This window comes from Oncorhynchus keta, chromosome 30 (assembly GCF_023373465.1).
Source record: "Oncorhynchus keta strain PuntledgeMale-10-30-2019 chromosome 30, Oket_V2, whole genome shotgun sequence".
Classification (NCBI taxonomy): domain Eukaryota; kingdom Metazoa; phylum Chordata; class Actinopteri; order Salmoniformes; family Salmonidae; genus Oncorhynchus; species Oncorhynchus keta.
Window position 1 is genome coordinate 2962301 of NC_068450.1, and position 17885 is coordinate 2980185.

The 17885-nt window shown below is 47.4% G+C and overlaps 1 protein-coding gene across 1 annotated transcript in view; it reads left to right on the plus strand.

Moving 5' to 3' along the window:
* The first annotated feature begins 9423 nt into the window (after positions 1-9423).
* The window catches only part of LOC118383663 (cysteinyl leukotriene receptor 1-like), a 47349-nt gene continuing 38887 nt past the window's right edge, over positions 9424-17885 (plus strand). Inside the window, exon 1 of the mRNA XM_052487229.1 lies at positions 9424-9738. The gene's annotated coding sequence lies outside the window, so the exon portion shown is untranslated. The remainder of the gene's footprint in view (positions 9739-17885) is intronic.

A 17885-nucleotide genomic window follows, 5' to 3' on the forward strand; every position in this document is an offset into this window, starting at 1 on the left:
CCACGTTTCCAGTTAAGGGGGAGAGAGGATGGAGGAGTTGAGAAGGACAGACTTTTGTACAATTGAGAATCTCCCATAGCTCCCACTAGAGATCCACAGAGACCTATAACTACACACTCTCTTCCGATGGAGTAAACCATTTATACACTAATGATGTTAGTATAATAATTCCCATTAGTGTAATGTTGCTGTTGGTCCTGGGTGCCAGTCAGCCTGAGTGTTAAGGCTCTCTCTCCCTACCTCAACCTCCCTGGGGTGTATAACATTTGTCTCTCTGGAAAACTGAGTTGTAACTGAATTACACTTTTCCTCAACAGGAAACTTTAATCTGGTATCTCATTTCCTCTGTATATGCTATTTGGTTACCAACATCCTCTAACTACTGTAGCGAACAAAAAGTAACTCATTAAGAGAAAGAGACAAGAGGGCATTTTCTTTTAACCACTTGAATCCCGGACCAGGCCAGAAGATTGCGCTGTATCCGGCTCTGTCCAGAAGGTTTAGAAGGTTGTGTTGCACAAAAAGCCAGGCCAGAAGGTTGTGTTGCACAAGGCCAGGCCAGAAGGTTGTGTTGCACAAGGCCAGGCCAGAAGGTTGTGTTGCACAAGGCCAGGCCAGAAGGTTGTGTTGCACAAGGCCAGGCCAGAAGGTTGTGTTGCACAAGGCCAGGCCAGAAGGTTGTGTTGCACAAGGCCAGGCCAGAAGGTTGTGTTGCACAAGGCCAGGCCAGAAGGTTGTGTTGCACAAAGCCAGGCCAGAAGGTTGCGTGATACAAGGCCAGAAAGTTGTGTTGTACCAGGTGTTACGCACGCCTCTATGAAGAGGGAACGCAACACCCTGCTACAACTCAACTCTCCGTGGAGTGGAAAAGGTATGGACTGTAGGCGTGAGTAAGGATGACAAAAGGCAGAGAATTTACTGTTTACTAGGAATGTATTCCTTCACACAGTAATATGGGGAAAAGGAGCTGGATGGAACCAAAGCAAAGAAAGTACATCCCAAAGCCCCCTCTCCTACCTTACTTGCGTACCCACTACTAACCTAACTAGCACCACCTGGTGCCCTAACCAAAATACAGGGGGTGATCTGCCCAGATCTTACCTATTGTGCCTAGACAGCGAATATACTACGGGTATATGTATGCCCGCGGGCCTCTTGCCTAAGAACTCCCTAGGTGCCTTCCCCTTCCCCCCTGGGAATAAATTAAACAGAATATTAAACAAAACATTTCACAACAAAACTGAGAAAAAACTAACTCAGGCCATTAAAGAAGCTCTGACAAAGCAACAAACAGAACATACCAAAGCTGCTACCAACAACTAACATAGTACATACCAACGACCAACACGCTATACCCCTCAGCCATCAACCTCCTCTCTCAGCAATAATCTATATCACAATCAATCTCTGCCCTGAACAACAGAACACTGGCTTTTATAGCTTCAGAAGGCATTGGAAATTGGAGACAGCTGCGTCCTGACGAGGGGGCAGGGTCAGCTCTCCAATTAATCGTGGAGTCGACCAATCAGCTGCTGGGGGATTTCAGGAAGCCATCTCCTGAAACACACTCAAATACACAAACTACAACACAGAAACTGGGGAACGTAACACCAGGTTAGAAGGTTGTGTTGTACCCGGACCAGGCCAGAAGGTTGTGTTGTACCCAGAACAGGCCAGAAGGTTGTGTTGTACCCGGACCAGGCCAGAAGGTTGTGTTGTACCCGGACCAGGCCAGAAGATTGTGTTGTACCCGGACCAGGCCAGAAGGTTGTGTTGTACCCGGACCAGGCCAGGAGGTTGTGTTGTACCCGGACCAGGCCAGGAGGTTGTGTTGTACCCGGAACAGGCCAGGAGGTTGTGTTGTACCCAGAACAGGCCAGGAGGTTGTTGTACCCGGAACAGGCCAGGAGGTTGTGTTGTACCCGGAACAGGCCAGGAGGTTGTGTTGTACCCGGACCAGGCCAGGAGGTTGTGTTGTACCCGGACCAGGCCAGGAGGTTGTGTTGTACCCGGAACAGGCCAGGAGGTTGTGTTGTACTCGGAACAGGCCAGGAGGTTGTGTTGTACCCGGAACAGGCCAGGAGGTTGTGTTGTACTCGGACCAGGCCAGAAGGTTGTGTTGTACCCGGACCAGGCCAGAAGGTAAGTAGGATAAATACCATCTGAGCACAACACCATGTCATTAGAGGAGTGGAGACTGGGGCGGCAGGGTAGCCTAGTGGTTAGAGCGTTGGACTAGTGACCGGAAGGTTGCAACCCCTGAGCTGACAAGGTACAAATCTGTTGTTCTGCCCCTGAACAGGCCACTGTTCCTAGGCCGTCATTGTAAATCAGAATTTGTTCTTAACTGACTTGCCTGGTTAAATAAAGGTCAAATAAACAAAGGCAAAGTGTAATAACTGCAAATCAAATTGTATTTGTCAAACACAACTGGTGTAGATCTTACTTTGAAATTATTCATTACAACCCCTTAACCAACAATGCAGTTCAAGAAAGAGAAAATGGTTTACTAAATAAGCTAAAGTAAAAAGATGTACTTAAAAAGTAAGACAAAGTAACAACTTGTCTACTGTATACATGGGGTGCAGATTAGTCAATGTGCGGGTTACATGTTAGTCGAGGTAATTTGTACATGTAGCTAGGGGTGAAGTGAGTAGCAGCAGTGTAAAAACAAAGGGGGATGGGGGTCAATGTAAATTGTCGGGGTGGCCATTTGAATTGTTCAGCAGTTCTTATGGCTTTGTGGTAGAAGCTGTTAAGGAGCCTTTTTGGACCTAGTCTATGACTTAAGTGGCTTTGATAATCTTTTGGGCCTTCTCTCTGACACCGCCTGGTACAGAGGTCCTGGATGGCAGTGTTAGTTCTTACTCTGCTTATTTCGAACTCAACGGACTACTGGTCAAATCTCAAACCAAGTTTATTCACCCACAGGGTCAAACAGCTGTTACTTGCCCAACACTAACCACATCAATTATATGTATACCTTCCACTGGGCAGAGTCAACTCATTGCATATCTCAACATCCAATAATACATCTCCGTTGCTAGGCAGAAACTTAAGTTGTATACCTTCCACTGGGCAGAGTCAACTCATTGCATATCTCAACATCCAATAATACATCTCCGTTGCTAGGCAGAAACTTAAGTTGTATACCTTCCACTGGGCAGAGTCAACTCATTGCATATCTCAACATCCAATACATCTCCGTTGCTAGGCAGAAACTTAAGTTGTGTGTGTGACAAAATGTGATGTGTGTTTGTTCTTTCTCCCATCATGTGACCTGACCTGATCTGACCTCGGCCCCCATTCCTCACTAATCCACATCCTTATCCTTATCCCAATCCTTATCTGTGATCTCAACCATGTGATTTCCTTTTCCCTTATTTAGTAACTTTTAGGCTCCTGGTTCTTTTCCAACCTCAATTGGCCCCAAAATATATTCCTCATACAAGTATTTCAAACTAGAACCAAACAGCAGGAAGCTTGGCCCCAGTGATGTACTGGGACGTACACACTACCCTCTGTAGTACCTTACGGTTGGATGCCAAGCAGTTTCTATACCAAGCAGTGATGTAACCGGCCAGGATGCTCTCGATGATTTTGATGTTCTTTGAAACAGGGCGGTATGACAGGGTGAAGTTGAATCTGTTAAAGAAACGGGTCACGTAGAGTAGGCCAGAAGGCTCTACTGGAAAACCTAACCTCTATCACGTAGAGTAGGCCAGAAGGCTCTACTGGAAAACCTAACCTCTATCACGTAGAGTAGGCCAGAAGGCTCTACTGGAAAACCTAACCTCTATCACGTAGAGTAGGCCAGAAGGCTCTACTGGATAACCTAACCTCTATCACGTAGAGTAGGCCAGAAGGCTCTACTGGAAAACCTAACCTCTATCACGTAGAGTAGGCCAGAAGGCTCTACTGGAAAACCTAACCTCTATCACGTAGAGTAGGCCAGAAGGCTCTACTGGAAAACCTAACCTCTATCACGTAGAGTAGGCCAGAAGGCTCTACTGGAAAACCTAACCTCTATCACGTAGAGTAGGCCAGAAGGCTCTACTGGATAACCTAACCTCTATCAAAATAAAAAGATGGCGGAGCTGCAAAAGTTCTTCTGTGCTTCAGGGTGTTTATTTACAAAGTGATTCCGGAACAAAAACAACAGTACTGCCATCAAACATATACCTTATGGGCCAGCTAAAAACAATGCTACCCCATCCACAGCTCAATCCAAAATGACTCTCCATGAACTGAAAGAGAGGCTCCTTTTGTAGGGCTAGGGCTTTTGTAGGGCTAGCCCCTCCCCTCAGAAAAATTAACACTAATTAATTAAGCAATTACCTAGTCAAACCTACATTTTCCATTAACTAAACATACTAAAGGATATATATTGCAACACGTTTTTTTATGAAATAGCATCCCAAGATAACATTTACAACATTACATCACTACTAACAGTGTCTTTCAATATGACCATTTACATTAAGGAACCATTCGGGACAGGCACTACAAAGTCAGCCCAATTCCCTTAGCTCGGGTCCTTATCCAGCATACCCGGAAGCTACAGAGATGGAGAGAGAGGAACAGAACAAACAAACGCGCTCATCCACAACATCGATAAGTATAATAAATATTGCTTATATTAAATATGAACACTGACAAGTGTGAAATGTAAGTACTAAGACGGAAGTTAATTTGTATGTCGACCCACATTGTTATCTTATAACGGAGCAGGGAGGAATGATGAATGTGTGCGTGCGTTAAAGTACCAAATGCTGCTCGCGGCCAGTGATGGACTTCTACGTCACAAAAAGGAACCACCATGCTTGGTGCAGCCACCTCACTTTCCGTATGTACTCCAGGTTCCGATGGTCGGTAAGGATGAGAACTGGTCAGTCTCCACTCCTCTAATGCAGACAGTTTTTCAGGGTAGTATGCAGATGGATACAATTTTTGTGGATTGCCTTGACATTGTGACAGGACGGCCCCCACACCCACTTCTGAGGCATCCACCTCCACGACGAAGGGCAGCATAAGATTTGGGTGTTTCAGCAATGGGGCGGTGGTGAAACACCCCTTGAGTAGGCGAAAGGCCTCATCGGCTGCAGAACTTGTAGTCCGTTTATGGTTGTTGGGACTGGCCATGACCTGACTGCTTCGACCTTCCTCTCCTCCAGAACCACTCACTGCATGCTGATCCGATATCCCAAGGAGACGATGGCCTGATGAAACTGTCACTTCTCCACTTTGACGTTCAGATGGTTCTCCAGGAAGTGTCCCAGGACTACCCGGATGTGGGCGATGTGCTCCTCCAAGATGGCCGAGTAGACCAGGATGTCATCGACGTACACCTGACACCCAAGCATGTCCCAGAACTCCTCGAATGTCGAATGTCTGGAACACTGGTGGAGCATTTGCTAATCCATAAGGCATCACCTAGTTCTCGTAAGGACCAGACATTGTGCTGAAGGCCTTCTTCCATTCGTCCCCCTCCCGGATGTGGATCAAAATGTAGGCACTCTGCAGGTCCAGCTTAGTAAAAAGTGGAGCTGTTCGATGGAGGCCAGACACCAACTGGAGGGAGTAGTGGTACTTGGTGGTGATGGCTTTGAGACCTCTATAGTCAATACATGGGCGAAGACCCCACTCCCTCTTGGCCACAAAGAAGAAACCTGCCTACGCAGGGGAGGTGGATGGGCAAATTATACTCTGTTGAAGAGCCTCCTGGATGTACTTCTCCATAGGTTTCAGCCACCAACAGTCATTTAGCAGGTCGAGGGCACAGTCCCAGGGGCGATGAGAAGGAAGCCAGGTGGCACGGGTCTTGGAGAAAGCCTCCCGGAGATCCTGGTAAACCTGTGGGATGTCAACCTGGAGGGCAACCACAGGACCCTCAACCAAAGTGGAACCAAAGGTAAAGGAAAGCCACAGGAGGCAGAGGATGACGTTGTGTATTGGTGTCTGGATGATGAGGAATGGAAGGGTTTCTTGGTACAGGGGTCCTACGGTGATGGTGCTATGATGTGTGTGATTGTCCCAGATCCCAGTGGTTGGTTATCCAGCACTTCATCTGAAAATGGAGAGGATAACTGGTATCGTGTTATGTTCAGGGAAGAGGCAAGGGCCTGGTCAATAAACTTCCCAGCGGCACCGACCTCAGGAGACGAATGATCATGTGGCTGTACCTCGAGTGACTCCCGGGTTGGGATGTAGCTGACCCTAATGACCACAACAGGGACCAGCTGTCTCCAACGGCGTCGCTCAGCCATGGGGAGGCATGTGGCCCCTACCTGCATGGGTTCAGGCTCAGAATGGTCAACAAAGGATGGAGAGAGCGAAGCAGGTTATCCAGAAAGAAGGCCAACGCGATGAGAGCGTCCAATGAGAGAGTGTCGTCTCTACCATAGTTGGAGTAGGCTCTCACCCCCCTCTCTGCCACCACTGATCGAAGACTCCTCTGAATAGATCCATGAACCTCCCATGGTGTCAACCATCTGCGAGATGTCTCTGTTTGTCACGCCCTGATCTTTTTCACCTGTTCCTGTGATTGTCTCCCTCCAGGTGTCACTTATTTTCCCCAGTGTATTTATTCTTGTATATGGCTTTCTCCTATAGAGCTCAATTTTTATGGAATGGTCTGCCTACCCATGTGAGAGACTCAGACTCAGACCTTTAAGTCTGTATTGAAGACTCAGCTCTTCAGTAGGTCATATGATTGAGTGTAGTCTGGCCCAGGAGGGTGAATGGAAAGGCTCTGGAGCAACGAACCACCCTTGCTGTCTCTGCCTGGCCGGTTCCCCTCTCTCCATTGGGATTCTCTGCCTCTAACCCTATTACAGGGGCTGAGTCATTGGCTTACTGGTTGGTGCTCTTCCATGCCGTCCCTAGGAGGGGTGCGTCACTTGAGTGGGTTGAGTCACTGATGTGATCTTCCTGTCTGGGTTGGTGACCCCCCCTTGGGTTGTGCTGTGGCGGAGATCTTTGTGGGCTATACTCGGCCTTGTCTCAGGATGGTAAGTTGGTGGTTGAAGATATTCCTCTAGTGGTGTGGGGGCTGTGCTTTGGCAAAGTGGGTGGGGTTATATCCTGCCTGTTTGGCCCTGTCCGGGGGTATCATCAGATGGGGCCACAGTGTCTCCTGACTTCTCCCCTCCTGTCTCAGCCTCCAGTATTTATGCTGCAGTGGTTTATGTGTCGGGGGGCTAGGGTCAAGTCTGTTATATCTGGAGTACTTCTCCTGTCTTATCCAGTGTCCTGTGTGAATTTAACCTCTTGAATCTAGGGGGCAGTATTTTCATTTTTGGAAAAATAACGTCCCCAAAGTAAACGGATATTTTGTCAGGATCAGATGCTCGAATAAGCATATTGTTGACAGCTTAGGATAGAAAAGACTCTAAAGTTTCCAAAACTGTAAAAATATTGTCTGTGAGTACTGATATTACAGGCGAAAGCCTGAGAAAAATCAAAACAGGAAGGGACTCTTATTTGGAAGGCCGTGGTGCTTTTCTATGGCTTCCCTAATGTGTCTAGTGTCACAATACATAGTTTCAGGCTTTTATTTTGAAAAATGAGCCTGAATGTCAACATTGCGTCAGTGGTCAGCTGAAGTCTCTCAGAGTGTTTTGTGCGTCAAGGACAAATGCGGCCATTGTTTCTCTCTATCCTACTAAGAAGCCACCAGTCCAGTTGATATATTATCGAATAGATATTTTAAAAACACCTTGAGGTTTGATTATAAACAACATTTGCCATGTTTCTGTCGACATTATGGAGCTAATTTGGAATATTTTTCGGCGTCAAACGTGAAGAACAAACGGAGCTATTTCGCCTACAAAAATAAAAATATAAAAAAATATTATTTTTTGGAAAAAATAAACATTTGCTATCTAACTGGGAGTCTCTTGAGTGGAAATATCTGAAGCTCATCAAAGGTAAACAATTTCATTTGATTGCTTTTCTGATTTTTGTAACCAGGTTGTCTGCTGCTAGCTAGTCATAATGCTATGCTAGGCTATCGATAAACGTACACAAATGCATGTCTTGCTTTGGCTGTAAGGCATATTTAAAAAAAATCTGAGATGTCAGGGTGATTAACAAAAGGTTAAGCTGTGTTTCAATATATTTCACTTGTGATTTCATGAATAGGAATATTTTCTAGTAATATTTATGTCCGTTGCATTATGCTAATTAGTGTCAGTTGATGATTACGCTCCCGGACCCGGGAAGGGTAGTATAAGTATGCTCTCTCTAATTCTTTCTTTCTCTCTTTTGGAGGACCTGAGCCCTAGGACCATGCCTCAGGACTACCTGGCATGATGACTCCTTTCTGTCCCCAGTCCACCTGGCCGTGCTGCTGCTCCAGTTTCAACTGTTCTGCCTGCGGCTATGGAACCCTGACCTGTTCACAGGACGTGCTACCTGTCCCAGACCTGCTGTTTTCATCTCTCTAGAGAGAGCAGGAGCGGTAGAGATACTCTTAATGATCGGCTATGAAAAGCCAACTGACATTTACTCCTGAGGTGCTGACTTGTTGCACCCTCAACAACTACTATTATTATTTGACCAAGATGGTCATTTATAAAACATGTGAACATCTTGGCCATGTTCTGTTATAATCTCCACCCGGCACAGCCAGAAGAGGACTGGCCACCCCTCATAGCCTGGTTCCTCTCGACGTTTCTTCCTAGGTTTTGGCCTTTCTAGGGAGATATTCTTAGCCACCGTGCTTCTACACCTGCATTGCTTATTGTTTGGGTTTTTAGGCTGGGTTTCTGTACAGCACTTTGAGATATCAGCTGATGTAAGAAGGGCTATATAAATACATTTGCTTTGATTAGTTTCCTGTCTCTCTGTGCCAGTTCGTCTTGTATGTTTGTCAAGTCGACCAGCGCGTTCTTCCCATTCTCTTTTTGATAGTCTTCCCGGTTTTAACCCCTGCCTGACTCTGGACTACTTTCCCGCCTGCCTGATCATCCTGCCTGCCCCGACCTTGATTCTGCCTACCCTTCGGTACTTTTGCCCGTCCACGGCCAATCTCTTGCCTTACCCCATTGTATTAATAAATATTGTACGACTCCAACCATCTGCCTCCTGTGTCTGCATCTGGGTCTCGCATTGTGTCATGATACTGTTGACTGCTGCTTCCATTTTATTTCCTTGTATTGCCACTGCTATATCATCAAATTAATTATCTAAGTGAGTCTCAGAAATGAATGAATGTTATCTTAAATTAGCAAGTTATTGATTTCATGAACCTTATTTCAAAGGCTACATATATTAATATGGGCTATGTTCAGCCCTTTCCTGGGGATCAGAGATCAGACATAATATGGACAAGAGCAAACAAAGCAAGGGAAAGACATACATGCAGCAGTCCATTAGTCAGTTGTGTGTGTGTGTGTGTGTGTGTGTGATGCAGCGGTTGAAGCTACAAACTCATAGAGAGGGAGGGAGAGAGAGAGAAGGTATGTGTAAGAGAGGGAGAGAGTAAGAAAGAGGGAGAGTAAGATAAATATTAAGAGAGCGATAGAGAATAAGAGAGGGAAAAAGGTAAAGAGAGAGTAAGAGAGAAAGTGTGTGTGAGAGAAAGAGTCTGAGAGAGGAAGTGGAAGAGAGAGAGAGACCTAGGAGGTGCAGCAGAAGTTGTGTGATTGTATCAGTGTGTCCCAAAGCAACAGTACTCTGAGGCTGAAGCAGAGCAGCAGGTTCTATCATCTGTCAGGCAACAGTCTGCAGGTTACGGTAAGAAACTCTCTGTTTATATGAACAAACCTCTGGATACTGAATGGAATTAAATGAGTTACTTAATATTTACCATTGATTGAGCTGCCCTTCTTGAACAGGGCTCCCTTGTGGTCTGCTGACGTCAATAGGAAACCCTTAATCTACTGTTTGATAATGCCATCCCTCAGTCACTGTTTAAACTGGAGCAACTTCTTATTAGGTAAAGTGTCTGTGCTTACTGGTTCACACTGTGTTAGTTAATCAATAGGTTTGGATTTTTAAAATTTAACTAGGCAGTCAGTTAAGTCAGTTAAGAACAAATTCTTATTTACAATGACAGCCTACAGGGGACTTCCTTGTTCAGGGGCAGAAGAACAGATTGTTTTACCTGGTCACCTCGGGATTCAATCCAGCAACCTTTCAGTTACTGGCCCAACACTCTAACCACTAGGCTACCTGCCACCCCAGGTGTTTGGCTGAGCTGCGTGTGTGAGATTAGAAACTAAAGGTGTGTGAGTCTGACCTAGGACAGACAGACAGACAGGCCGGCAGACATATATAGAGATAGGCAGGCAGACAGACAGACTGCTGAGTTGCAGACCTGAGATGATTTCAAATGATATCTGATTGGTGGTTTTACAGCAGTGTAGAAACCTGTCATTTTAATGTCATATGTTGAAAAATGTTGAACATCCTTTTACCCTCTGTATATAATGCTGAACTGTTATGGACTACGGAGTCTTAGCTCTCAATTCGGGGCGGCATGATGACAAAGTTTCATGACAAAATGTTCACACAAGGGACTGCCGCGCCAAAAATTTATTTTATGATGCTGCATAAATTATGTAATATGCCAGGGAGATATGTATACTGTAGCTAAGAAAGTAATACTAAGTGTATGTTGTGTAGTAAGCTTGTCACGCCCTGACCTTAGTATTCTTTGTTTTCTTCATTATTTTGGTTAGGTCAGGGTGTGACATGGGTGATATGTGTTTTTTTGTCTCATCTAGGGTGTTTGTACTTGTATTTTTATTTATTGGGTTGTTTCCATCTAGGTGTTTATATAAGTCTATGGTTGCCTAGATTGGTTCTCAATTAGAGTCAGGTGTTTATCGTTGTCTCTGATTGGGAACCATATTTAGGCAGCCATCCTCTTTGGGTATTTTGTGGGTTATTGTCTATGTTATGTTGCACGTTAGCACATTGTTTATATAGCGGTCACGCTCGTCTTATCGTTTTGTTGTTTTTGTTTAAGTGTTCTTTGTGTTCTTCCTACAATAAAGAGGAATGTATTCGAACCACGCTGCGCTTTGGTCCCCTCCATACGACAATCGTAACAGAATAACCCACCAACCAAGGACCAAACAGCGTGGTAACGGGCAGCAGCAGCAATCAAAGGACTTCTGGACTTGGGAGGAGATTCTGGACGGTAAAGGACTCTGGGCACAGCCAGGGGAATATCGCCGTTCCAAAGCAGAGCTGGAGGCAGCGAAAGCAGAGAGGCGCCGGTATGAGGAGGCAGCATGGCGGCGCGGCTGGAAGCCTACACCCAAACAAGGGCACTGCGTTCATCCACCTCTGGCCTGCTCGCCTCCCTACCACTGAGGAAGTACAGTTCCCGCTCAGCCCAGTCAAAACTGTTCGCTGCTCTGGCCCCCCAATGGTGGAACAAACTCCCTCACGACGCCAGGACAGCGGAGTCAATCACCACCTTCCGGAGACACCTGAAACCCCACCTCTTTAAGGAATACCTAGGATAGGATAAGTAATCCTTCTCACCCCCCCCCCTTTTAAGATTTAGATGCACTATTGTAAAGTGACTGTTCCACTGGATGTCATAAGGTGAATGCACCAATTTGTAAGTCGCTCTGGATAAGAGCGTCTGCTAAATGACTTAAATGTAATGTAAATGTAAGCCCGAGTGGCAGCCCCAAAAATGTATTGGGGGAGGGCACACGGGGAGTGTGGCGAAGTCAGGTAGGAGACCTGCGCCAGCTCCCCGTGCTTACCGTGGAGAGAGAGGGCGTTGTACCGGGCAGGCAACGTGTTATGCGGTGGAGCGCACGGTGTCCCCGGTGCGTGTGCATAGCCCGGTGCGGTACATTCCAGCTCCTCGTATCGGCCGGGCTAGAGTGGGCATCGAGCCAGGTGCCATGAAGCCGGCTCTACGCATCTGGTCTCCAGTGCGTCTCCTCGGACCGGCATACATGGCGCCAGCCTTACGCATGTTGTCCCCGGTTTGCCTGCACAGCCCAGTGCGGGCTATTCCACCTCGCCGCACTGGCCTGGCTACGGGAGCATTCAACCAGGTAAGGTTGGGCAGGCTTGGTGCTCCAGATCTCCAGTGCGCCTTCTTGGTCCGGTCTATCCGGTGCCATCTCCACGCACCAGCCCTCCAGTGGCAGCCCCCGTACCGGGCTTCCTGTGCGTCGCCAGAGCCCAGTTCTCCCTGTTCTTCCTCCCTGCACTCGCCCTGAGGTGCGTGTCCTCGGACCAGTACCACCAGTGCCGGCACCACACACCAGGCCTACAGTGCACCTCGTCTGTCCTGAGCCACCAGAGTCTCCCGTCTGTCCTGAGCCGCCAGAGCCGCCCGTCTGTCCTGAGCCGCCAGAGCCTCCCGTCTGTCCTGAGCCGCCAGAGCCTCCCGTCTGTCCTGAGCCGCCAGAGCCGCCCGTCTGTCCTGAGCCGCCAGAGCCGCCCGTCTGTCCTGAGCCGCCAGAGCCGCCCGTCTGTCCTGAGCCGCCAGAGCCGCCCGTCTGTCCTGAGCCGCCAGAGCCGCCAGTCAGTCCTGACACGTCAGTCAGCCAGGAGCTGCCAGAGCCGTCAGTCAGCCAGGACCTGCCAGAGCCGTCAGCCAGCCAGGACCTGCCAGAGCCGTCAGCCAGCCAGGACCTGCCAGGGCCGTCAGCCAGCCAGGAGCTGCCAGGGCCGTCAGCCAGCCAGGAGCTGCCAGGGCCGTCAGCCAGCCAGGAGCTGCCAGGGCCGTCAGCCAGCCAGGAGCTGCCAGGGCCGTCAGCCAGCCAGGAGCTGCCAGAGCCGTCAGCCAGCCAGGAGCTACTCCTCAGTCCTGAGCTACCCCTCAGTCCTGAGCTACCCTTCAGTCCGGGTTGCCAGTCCTAGGTTTGCGGCGAGGGTCGCCGTTCCTAGGAGGCCACAAAAGCGGACTAAGACTATGGTGGAGTGGGATCCACGTCCAGCACCCGAGCCACCGCCGTGAAAGAGGCCCACCCTACAATAAAGAGGAATGTATTCTAACCACGCTGCACTTTGGTCCACTCCATACGGTGATTGTGACAAAGCTGTTAGTAGCTCATATGCCTCACCCTAATAATTTGGTCTATTTTCACCAACACAGTGTTGTAAACATATCGTTCGTGGCCGGTGTTTGATTGTTTGCCAACTTTTTTGTACAGCTTTGACAGTGTTTCTGATAGTAGTGGTGGCGCTTGGCTTGCACGTGCAAATTCAGCACAACATTCAAACACAACATTCTATAATAGAACTGTGTTATTTGACGTGTCAAATGAATCAGCGTTCAGTGTGCCTCACCTTAATAATTTAGTCTATTTACCCCTCTTAATTTCACATACTGTTCTGACTTGGTGGTGCACATGTAGCCTATAACCTGTTTTAGAGAAATATAATCATTGAATATTGTAAGAGCTTTCATTTTCTGCTTTATTTATCCTACGGTTCTGACTTGGTGTACAGGGAGAAGAACACTGTAAGAATGGCCCATGTTCTGAATTCTGTCGCTGTACATTTCAAAGTGCTGAACAAATAGTTATATTGACTACGTCCGTTCTCACTCATTAATGTCTTAATCGAAATGTTGGATTGCCTCTTATCCGCTTGTCGTAGCCTTATGCCATAGTTTGTACATCTCAATTGTCAGTAGAAACCACATTTGTTAAAGCAAGTCAGCCATATCAGCTATGTTTTTTAAAGGCAGTAAATGAGGCTGAATGAAGTGTTTGGCTGCCAGACAAGGATCCGCTGATAGCCAGGTATAACAGTGGTAAGGTGTTGGGACTCTGCTGTTGGGACTTTATGTTGGCCCTAACAGTTTGTGGGCTTTGCTGGCATGCATCCCACATTTTATTGGGGGGCGCACCAAGATATACATGCTAAAATTGCCACTGCTCTGATCCCATATCTCCACATAGTTTTGCCAGCAGGTGTGAACACGCTGAATGTGGTTTGATGTAGTTTACAATCAAAGTTACCTGCTGCAGTAGATCTGAGTTCTGTGCTCAGCTCTTTTGCCGCCAGTTGCTCTCGGTTTATCAAACAATGCATCCAGTCTGGGGTCAGTCTGGGGTCAGTCTGGGGTCAGTCTGGGGTCAGATGTATAAGACAATGCATCCAGTCTGGGGTCAGTCTGGGGTCAGGTGTATCAGACAATGCATCCAGTCTGGGGTCAGTCTGGGGTCAGTCTGGGGTCAGTCTGGGGTCAGATGTATAAGACAATGCATCCAGTCTGGGGTCAGTCTGGGGTCAGGTGTATCAGACAATGCATCCAGTCTGGGGTCAGTCTGGGTTCAGGTGTATCAGACAATGCATCCAGTCTGGGGTCAGTCTGGGTTCAGTCTTGGGTCAGATTTATCATACAATGCATCCAGTCTGGGGTCAGTCTGGGTTCAGTCTTGGGTCAGGTTTATCATACAATGCACCCAGTATGGGGTCAGTCTGGAGTCAGTTTTATCAAACAATGCATCCAGTCTGGGGTCAGTCTGGGTTCAGGTTTATCATACAATGCATCCATATGGCAGAGGGAGACAAATTCATAACTAGAGTGCAGAACAACACCACAAAATGATTTACTATAACACTACAGGTGTTCATTTAATCTTTTTGGGGCGGCAGGTAGCCTGGTGGTTAGAGCGTTGGGCCAGTAACCAGAAGGTTGCTGGACCGAATCCCCCAGAGCTGACAAGGTCAAAATCTGTCGTTCTGCCCCTGAACAAGGCAGTTAACCCACTGTTCCTAGGCCGTCATTGTAAATAAGAATTTATTCTTAACTGACTTGCCTAGTGAAATAAAATAAAACAATTCAAAGGACTTTATTGGCATGGTGATCATGTTGACATTGTCAAACCAAGAGAAAGTGTCATAAATCTTAATCTTACTGCCTTTGCTGTACATAGATTTTTCTATTGTGTTATTGATTGTACATTTGTTTATCCAATGTGTAACTCTGTGTTGTTGTTTTTGTCGCACTGCTTTGCTTTATCTTGGCCAGGTCGCATAAGCAAATGAGAACCTGTTCTCAACTGTCCTACCTGGTTAAATAAAGGTGGATTAAAATGTAAAAAATAATAAATAAGTTGCATGGACTCACTATGTGTGAAATAAAATAAAATAATAATAAAGGTGGCCCTTCACACGATACCATCTGACCTCACTGGACTAGAAAATCATCTCTCTCTCTCTCTCTCTCTCTCTCTCTCTCTCTCTCTCTCTCTCTCTCTCTCTCTCTCTCTCTCTCTCTCTCTCTCCCTCTCTCTCTCTCGCTCTCTCCCTCTGTATCTCTCTCTCCCCCATCTAGCTTCAGAGTTTGTTCTGTTAGTTGACCTAAACTGGGATATGCTTAACACCCCGGCAGTCCTACAAGCTAAGCTAGATGCCCTCAATCTCACACAAATCATCAAGGAACCCACCAGGTACAACCCTAAATCTGTAAACAAGGGCACCCTCATAGACGTTATACTGACCAACTGGCCCTCCAAATACACCTCCGCTGTCTTCAACCAGGATCTCAGTGATCACTGCCTCATTGCCTGTATCCGCTACGGGTCCGCAGTCAAACGACCACCCCTCATCACTGTCAAATGCTCCCTGAAACACTTCTGTGAGCAGGCCTTTCTAATCAATCTGGCCCAGGTATCCTGGAAGGACATTGACCTCATTCCGTCAGTTGAGGATGCCTGGTAATTCTTTAAAAGTAACTTCCTCACCATCTTAGATAAGCATGCTCCGTTCAAAAAATGCAGAACGAAGAACAGATATAGCCCTTGGTTCACTCCAGACCTGACTGCCCTCGACCAGCACAAAAACATCCTGTGGCGGACTGCAATAGCATCGAATAGTCCCCGCGATATGCAACTGTTCAGGGAAGTCAGGAACCAATACACGCAGTCAGTCCGGAAAGCAAAGGCCAGCTTTTTTAAGCAGAAATTTGCATCCTGTAGCTCTAACTCCAAAAAGTTCTGGGACACTGTAAAGTCCGTGGAGAATAAGAGCACCTCCTCCCAGCTGCCCACTGCACTGAGGCTAGGTAACACTGTCACCACCGATAAATCCATGATTATCGAAAACTTCAACAAGATTTGCTCAACGGCTGGCCATGCCTTCCTCCTGGCCATGCCTTCCTCCTGGCTACTCCAACCTCGGCCAACAGATCCGCCCCCCCCCCGCAGCTACTCGCCCAAGCCTCCGCAGCTTCTCCTTTACCCAGATCCAGATAGCAGATGTTCTGAAAGAGCTGCAAAACCTGGACCCCTACAAATCAGCTGGGCTTGACAATCTGGACCCTCTATTTCTGAAACTATCCGCCGCCATTGTCGCAACCCCTATTACCAGCCTGTTCAACCTCTCTTTCATATCGTCTGAGATCCCCAAGGATTGGAAAGCTGCCGCAGTCATCCCCCTCTTCAAAGGGGGAGACACCCTGGACCCAAACTGTTACAGACCTATATCCATCCTGCCCTGCCTATCTAAGGTCTTCGAAAGCCAAGTCAACAAACAGATCACTGACTTCTCGAATCCCACCTTACCTTCTCCGCTGTGCAATCTGGTTTCCGAGCCGGTCACGGGTGCACCTCAGCCACGCTCAGGGTACTAAACAATATCATAACCACCATCGATAAAAGACAATACTGTGCAGCCGTCTTCATCGACCTGGCCAAGGCTTTCGACTCTGTCAATCACCATATTCTTATCGGCAGACTCAGTAGCCTCGGTTTTTCTAATGACTGCCTTGCCTGGTTCACCAACTACTTTGCAGACAGAGTTCAGTGTGTCAATTCGGAGGGCATCTTGTCTGGTCCTCTTGCAGTCTCTATGGGGGTGCCACAGGGTTCAAATCTCGGGCTGACTCTTTTCTCTGTATATATCAATGATGTTGCTCTTGCCGCGGGCGATTCCCTGATCCACCTCTACGCAGACGACACCATTCTGTATACTTCTGTCCCTTCCTTGGACACTGTGCTATCTAACCTTCAAACAAGCTTCAATTCCTTCCATGTTCTCCAACTGCTCTTAAACGCTAGTAAAACCAAATGCATGCTTTTCAACCAGTCGCTGCCTGCACCCGCATGCCCGACTAGCATCACCACCCTGGATGGTTCCGACCTAGAATATGTGGACATCTATAAGTACCTAGGTGTCTGGCTAGACTGTAAACTCTCCTTCCAGACTCATATCAAACATCTCCAATCTGAAATAAAATCTAGAGTCTGCTTTCTATTCGACAACAAAGCCTCCTTCACTCACGGCGCCAAACTTACCCTAGTAAAACTGACCATCCTACCGATCCTCGACTTCGGCGATGTCATCTACAAAATAGCTTCCAATACTCTACTCAGCAAACTAGATGCAGTTTATCACAGTGCCATCCGTTTTGTTACTAAAGCTCCTTATACCACCCACCACTGCAACCTGTATGCTCTAGTCGGCTGTCCCTCGCTACATATTCGTCGCCAGACCCACTGGCTCCAGGTCATCTACAAGTCCATGCTAGGTAAAGCACCGCCTTATCTCAGTTCACTGGTCACGATGGCAACACCCACCCGTAGCATGCGCTCCAGCAGGTGTATCTCACTGATCATCCCTAAAGCCAACACCTCATTTGGCCGCCTTTCATTTCAGTTCTCTGCTGCCTGTGACTGGAACGAATTGCAAAAATCGCTGAAGTTGGAGACTTTTATCTCCCTCACCAACTTCAAACATCAGCTATCTGAGCAGCTAACCGATCGCTGCAGCTGTACATAGTCCATCGGTAAATGGCCCACCCCCAATTTACCTACCTCATCCCCATACTGTTTATATTTATTTACTTTCTGCTCTTTTGCACACCAGTATATTTGCACACCAGTAATTATGTAATTATCCGCCAACCTCCTCATGCCTTTTGCACACTTTTGTTTATTGTTTAATCCATG